Here is a 7126-nt window from a genome sequence, read left to right as displayed (position 1 = left end):
TCATGTGCGTCCACACCTTTGATCCCTCTCCGGCTCTCCCCGCCTCCATAGATGAAAGTGTCCCACGGGCAAGCACTGATCTCTGGCGCCGTTGCCCAGCTGTGCTCCCTGCTGCTGGATCTCGGCGGTCGACAATTATTTGGACGACAACGCGGGGACACCTTGACTTGACTTGAGAGTGAGGCACGGCCAACCCGCGTTGCTTGCATTTCACCACCACATCACCCCACACAAGGTAGCTAGCATTTCACTGAGAGCGAGTGCTCTGCCTCTGCGAGTCCAGATGGCCGAAGTGATGGCGAACGCCGCCACGAGCGTGTTGGGCTCCGTCATCGCCAAGCTGGCCGCCATGCTCACCGAGAAGTACCAGCTCTCCAGAAACGTCAAGCGTGGGATCCGTTTCCTGCGAGACGAGCTGAGCACTATGGAAGCTGTGCTACTGAGGCTCGAAGACAAGGACGACGACCAGATCGATCCACTCGCTAAAGACTGGAGGAGCAAGGTACGTGAGCTGTCCTACGACATCGAGGATTGCATCGATCGTTTCATGCTCAACCACAGCCATGGAGGTTCCAAGGCCAACTTTGTGCGCAAGGCCATGCAAAAGGTGAAGACGCTGTTCGAGGACGGAGGAATAGCAGAGGAGATCCGAGAACTCAAGAGCCTTGTGAGCGAGCAGAGCGATCGGGGCAAACGCTACTACGACATCAATCAGTGTCTCCTCGCCTCTTCATCTCAGCCAGTGCTCTTGGATCCTCGAGCACCTGCACTCTTTCAGGAGGCCAGGGATCTTGTTGGAATGGATGCTCCTCGTGAGGAGATCATCAGCTTATTGAGATGTGAAGACAAGGAGCACAAGGTGGTGTCCATCTATGGGATAGGTGGACAGGGGAAGACCACTCTCGCCATGGACGTGTACAACAAAATCACTGAAGCTGCTTTTGATAGCCGGGCTTTTGTGTCTGTATCACAAACTCCAGATATGAAGAAACTTCTTAGAGATATATTGTCTCAAATAAGCAAGAGCCATTTTGACCAGTCACAGATGTTAGAGACAGTTGAGCAGCTCATCCGCACAGTGAAAGAATGCTTAAAGGACAAGAGGTAATCAATATTATTTCTTTTTCTAATAGTTAACCAGTTCATCTAGCTAGAATAATGTCGTGCAATATTTGTTCATCACATGAGCTCACCTAATTATTAGGCCATTTATGAACTTTTCTGGGAATTTTAAAAAATGATTCATTTTTTACTGGCCTAATGAACCTGACAGCATAAAATTACCTGAGATACTTCAATGGCTCAGCATATCTATCAAATGTCATCATTAAAGATGTTGCAACAATGAACAAACTCAAGTCAACTGTGCATCATTTTGGTAAAATTTTTACTTTACACCATCTAATCCATATTCAGTAAAATTACTTCTTGGAAAATATGACCAGAATTCTAAATATCCATAAAAATCTCATTTTGGAACTCAGTTTTTGAACTGAATGCGTCATCTCTTTTGAGTGGGTCTCTAGGTGTTCTAATGCGGCACTAACTATTTTTCAAGTTGTAACATATTTTTTAAATATTAGGAGTTTACAGTCTGTATTTGTCATGTGTAATACAGACACACAGTAATACTTACTGATAGAAAAGTGTGCCACGATGATCCATCTTCTTGTTACATTTCTCCGATTTCTTTAATTTCACCAGAATATGCTCAAATTCATGGTGGCCTTACATAATAACATGATTCCGTAACTAATGCATGCAGGTACTTCATCTTGATTGATGATATCTGGAGTGTACCAGCATGGGAGCTTGTACGATCTGCCTTACCTGTCAATGACAATGGAAGCAGAATTATTACTACAACACGCATTGAAGCAGTAGCCAAATCTTGTTGTGCTGGTATTGCTGCACAAATGTATCAAGCAAAGCCCCTTAGTCATGAGGACTCCCAAAGATTATTCTTCAAGAGGCTATTTTTGTCCGGTGATGATTGCCACCCAGATTTGAGGAAAGTATCCGATGATATTTTAAAGAAATGTTGCGGCTTACCACTAGCCATAATCAGTATAGCTGGTTTATTAGCAAACAGAAGCAAAGCAGTGGAAGTCTGGGTCAATGTAGTGAGGTCTATTGCTGCTGCAGTTGACAAAGATTCTCCCATTGATAAGATGAAAACAATTCTGCTGCTGAGTTACGTTGACCTTCCTCACCATCTAAAGAGCTATTTGCTATACCTGAGTGTGTTTCCAGAGGATTCTTTGATTGATTGCCAACAATTGATATTGTTATGGGTAGCCGAAGGACTGATTCCTGGACAAGACAGAGAAAGTATGGAGCAGCTAGGGAGAAGTTACTTGAATGAACTGATCAATAGAAGCTTGGTCCAGCCAACCAATGTTGAGGTAGATAGCACAACAGTGCAGAGTTCATGATGTCATACTTGAGTTCATTGTATCAAAGGCCGTGGAGGACAACTTTGTTACTATATGGAATGGTAATGGTTTTTCTAAAAATTATTCTTCGAACAAGATTTGCCATCTATCCATCCAAAAAGACATTTCTTCCCGGGCGGAAGAGATTGCCAAGACAATAAAAAATGGAGCTCAGATCCGATCCATCAATATCTTTGGCTCAAATTCAGTTCTGGTTAATAAGCATGCCACAGAGTTCTTAAACAACCAAGTCTTGCGAGTGCTGTATATAGAAGGTGTGGTTGGTGCAAGCCCTCTTGGACATGTCAAAAGTTTAGGTCAGTTGAAGTACTTGAGGATACACAATTATGCTTTTGTCGGCAAGTTTCCACGAGATATAGAAAAACTGCAACATCTAGAGACACTAGATGTGAGATGGCATCGTCTTGAAAAGATACTAGCAAGTATTATCCAGTTGCAGAAGCTAGTGCGCCTTCATATCCATCATTCGGTGCGCTTACCCGATGGAATCAGAAATCTGCAGGCGTTGGAAGAGCTATCAAGGATCAATTTGGATATTCAATCTATAAAGTTTATCCAAGGACTCAGTGATCTGACCAATATGAGAAAACTTGAAATTGATTGGCCGTACTTTACTAAATTTCTTGATATGGAGGGCCACAAGAAAGCATGTATCTCATTGCTCTCCAAGCTGTTCACGCGCCTGCGAGAACTGCGCGTGTGGGGGAGTGATGCTGTTGCCACACGTCCATTCATGTCTTCGTGTGTCCCTACTTCACCACCACTTCGAAAGCTTGTTCTTAATACACGTGACTTAAATTGCATGGGCCCTCAAATAAGCTCACTCGTCAACCTGACCCGCCTCCGCATTTTTATCCGTGGTGAAGCAGGCAAGGAAGGAATAAATATTCTAGCAAGTTTACCCATGCTGCTCTCTCTTACTGTTGGCTTATTCAATGACAAAGATGGAGATTCAGGCATCGTCTACCCAAGGAACGCAATCAACCCACAAGGATTTCAGCGTTTGCTCAAGTTTCATTTGCGCTGTTGGCGCGAGGTGGCATTGGAGTTTGAGCCGGGAGCCATGCCAAAGCTCCAAAGGCTCAAACTGCACCTGATGGCACGGTGCCAGTTCAAGTGGGAAGGTGGCCTGGTCCTTGGTCTGCAGAATTTGGCAGGCCTCAAACATGTCGACGTCGATGTTAACTGCTCTGCTGCTGTTGCTGATGAGGTGGAGGCTTTGGAGAATGACATCAGGGACGCAGCAGGCGTCCATCCCAATAGTCCCATGCTCCAGGTAAGAAGACTTGATCAAGATATATTTGGTTCCATGGCTCAGGGGTGCAGCAGGCGTCCATCTGACCATCCCATCCCATCCCATACTAGAAGCCCGATGACCAAGGGAATGCTATTTCCAGTTATTATCCACTTATCCTCATGCACTGCACGGCACCTCTGATTGTACTTATCTCAGTTCGTCAGGGTTACTGTGTCTTTTAGTTCTAATAATGCTTAGACGTTTGCAAGGATTTATCTTGTGTTTACCTGGTTTCATTTTAGAAAAGTCTGTTTTTTTTCTTTTATGTGTTGAGATTATTCTTCGCATGGGTCATTATTGCATTTCTTTCTCATGGTAGCTCACTAGTTGCTTTAAACTAGTAAAGCAAAATGCATCGTGACCCTCAATTTGTCCCGCCTTGTATATGGTCTCTTAATATATATAGAAAAACTTGCAAACAATGGCTTTGACCTTGATATCTAGTCCAGAATGTTAGAAATAATCTGCTGCTTCCTTTGTATCGGTGCAGTAGGGGTGGCATAAAAGTCAGTCCCTGCTGTCATATCTAATCACTATAGCAGCATGGCAATAAGACATGTCTGTGTACTAGGATTAGATAGGAGCAGTTGGGGGTTGGAGTACTTGCCAACCACCCTGGTACCTGGCAAGCTATGCAGCTCAGATATGGATACGTATCGGATACGCGGATACACCATTTTTGAAAAAGCAATGACACGGGGATACGACTTGTATACTTTAATAATATATTTTGTAACTAAATAACTAACCGATTGCAAGTTTCATGAGTTCAACAAATAGATATCTAGGGTTCAACTTAAATTACAGAACAAACTAATGCAGCGATTTAATTTAAAAAGGTGAAATAAGGAGCACAGAGACCTTACGAGAAAATTCAATTATGACTCAATTTTCTTCTCCAGCCTCTGCAATTTTGTTTTGAAGTTGTTGAAGAACTGCTTCTGTCACATTGGGGCACACATTGATTCCACGTTATGAATAGGAAGCAAATGTTGATTTAATTGTACAGTAGGATACGAGGATGACCACACAGTATTTGCATCTGAAGTGCGCGATTCTTCCAACGCTAGTGGTGGCGTTGTTGATGCTGCACCAGGCGACCTCCCGTGGCGGCGATGGGATGGATGATACAGAGAAAATCAAGGAGCCAAATCAGAGTATTAGAATGGAGCAGAAGATTCAAGGCTTCATGCCGGTCGAATTCTGCCAGAGATGGAGCTCGCCTGCCACCGGCCGCTGGATCCAGTCATCCCGATAGGCGCATGAGAGAGGGGATGTCCCGATGTACTAGCTCATGGCAGCGCGCCTGTGACTGCCGATTGCGGCGAGGGGATCGAAGGTCACACGGAACGAGCGGGCCTGGAGGTCTGTTTGACGTATTGGGCCGTATCCCATGCCGCCAACCATATCCGATACAAGTATCCGAGCCAATACGTATTCGACGCGTATCCGTATCCAATATATATCGGATACGCGATATGCTACCCTCTAGAAGTATCCGCGCATCATAGCTAGCAAGGTACAGCTAGAGTTGTATATATACTCATGCATAGCTGTGGCAGAACCGCCTAATCTAATTTCTCTCAGAGTACTTGTTTTCCATTAGACACTAAGTACTCAAGGGAGGACACTAAATTACGCAGTTCCGTCGAGCACACCCCAAGAGAGAACCCGAAAATCCACATTTTTTTATCAGGACCAAAAATGAGAGAATAAAGCTTACAACATTCTTAAGCCATTTCTTACATCACTTTTAATACAACATCAGAGTTATGAACAATTTGATTTAACAGCAGAATATAAACATGTGATCAGAGTTACAGCGGAAATAAATATCTATTCATGGCATGATAAATCATTGATATATAAGCTATGACAACATATTATAAAATTTTTATTTATAAAAACCTTTGTTGAGAGTTATAAATAAAAACTAGGATCGCAGTGTAAAGGAATCCCCTCTGAGCCACTAGGAGGAATCCACACACAAGAGCCAGCTTTAGCATCCGCCTGTCACCTGCAACAGGGGGAAATAAAACTCTGAGTACTCAATTATACTCCGCAAGACTTACCCATCAGGAGGAAAGAAAAGACTCTAAGGAATATGCAAGGCTATCTGGCTTGTAGATTTATTGCATCTGTAAGAGTCATTACTAAACGTGCATCCTTATATTCAATTTTATTAGCAGTCATCATTAGTTCATTAACTATCCATTCTAGGTAAGCACATGTGCTACCTTCAAGTAGATGGTAAGCAATCAGAACCATTTTACAATATTTCATATTCCAGTCTTACTACAATGCTAGACTATAGACAAGTCGTACCGGATCACCTGCGATTCGCGAACCAATGTATCCCAGCTGGATACCCTGAAATACACACCCCGCTTGTATCCCAGGCATAAACAAGACCAACCCACTACCCTCCAAACTTTGACTTCAAGCCCCCGCTCCTAAGTCCCGGACTCAGTGCGGTGCTTAGACCTACACCATCTAATGGGGACGAGGGTCCCGATCTTCCATCAGATGATGGTAACTATCGTTGTGGCGGAGAATGACACACCGATCCGGCTTCAGATCGAAAGATCGAACCCTGCAATCTTAGCACCACCGCTCCTCTGGTTATCAACCAAGTCACGGACCAGGTTGACCTCGCCAAGAAGGCTAATCCCTGCCTGCGCAACGAAGGACACAAGCAAGAACAAGAAAGAACGCAACCAAATTGCAGATGAAAGATTAATCTCACGAGTTGGGATCTCACAAACCGAAGAACGGCGAAACTGTTTCTTGACAGAATAATCTAAGCAAAACCCAAAACCTAATGACGGCAGCGGCGTATGATTATAAAGGTTTTAGGGTCGTCGCCTACCCTGGACGCGCCCCCTAATGGGCCCAAACACGATACACGGTCCAACGGACCAAAAGAAGGTGTCGCAGCACCTTGGCAGATTCTGGACGCTGACTTGTTTCGACGATTCCTGTTGATTCCGAAGAGCTTTTGATGTGAAACCACTTGTATTTTCTTCCTTATCAAATTATCTTTCCATCCATATGTGGATCATCGAAAACGGAGTCCGGATGCGTCCTGGGTGTCCGTTTTATTGCAGACTGGTCCTGACGGCCGAGGCAGACTCGAACTCGGATTGGACTGGGCCTCTGGCTTGGCTTGGACATCCTTGCTGGCCTCCTAAGGTGGTGGCCAAGGAGGAGGACGTCCAAGGCCATCTCTTAGGCATTCTCCATCTTCTTGGGGCGTGCTCCAACTTGGGCCTGGGTCCCAAGGATGTCTAACAAGCCCATGACGACAGTGTAGCTCCCGCCATAAATAGAGACAGAATATATTGGTGATTTGGAGGCCTTGCTGACGTGATAT

The 7126-nt window shown here is 44.5% G+C and overlaps 1 pseudogene; it reads left to right on the top strand.

Annotated features, from left to right (window-relative positions):
- The first annotated feature begins 283 nt into the window (after nt 1–283).
- On the top strand, nt 284–3894 carry LOC136479752 (disease resistance protein RGA5-like; annotated as a pseudogene).
- The last annotated feature ends 3232 nt before the right edge of the window (nt 3895–7126 follow it).

This window comes from Miscanthus floridulus, chromosome 9 (genome assembly GCF_019320115.1).
Source record: "Miscanthus floridulus cultivar M001 chromosome 9, ASM1932011v1, whole genome shotgun sequence".
Lineage (NCBI taxonomy): Eukaryota > Viridiplantae > Streptophyta > Magnoliopsida > Poales > Poaceae > Miscanthus > Miscanthus floridulus.
Note: the sequence above shows the minus strand (reverse complement) of the source record. Positions and strands in the feature narration are given on the sequence as shown.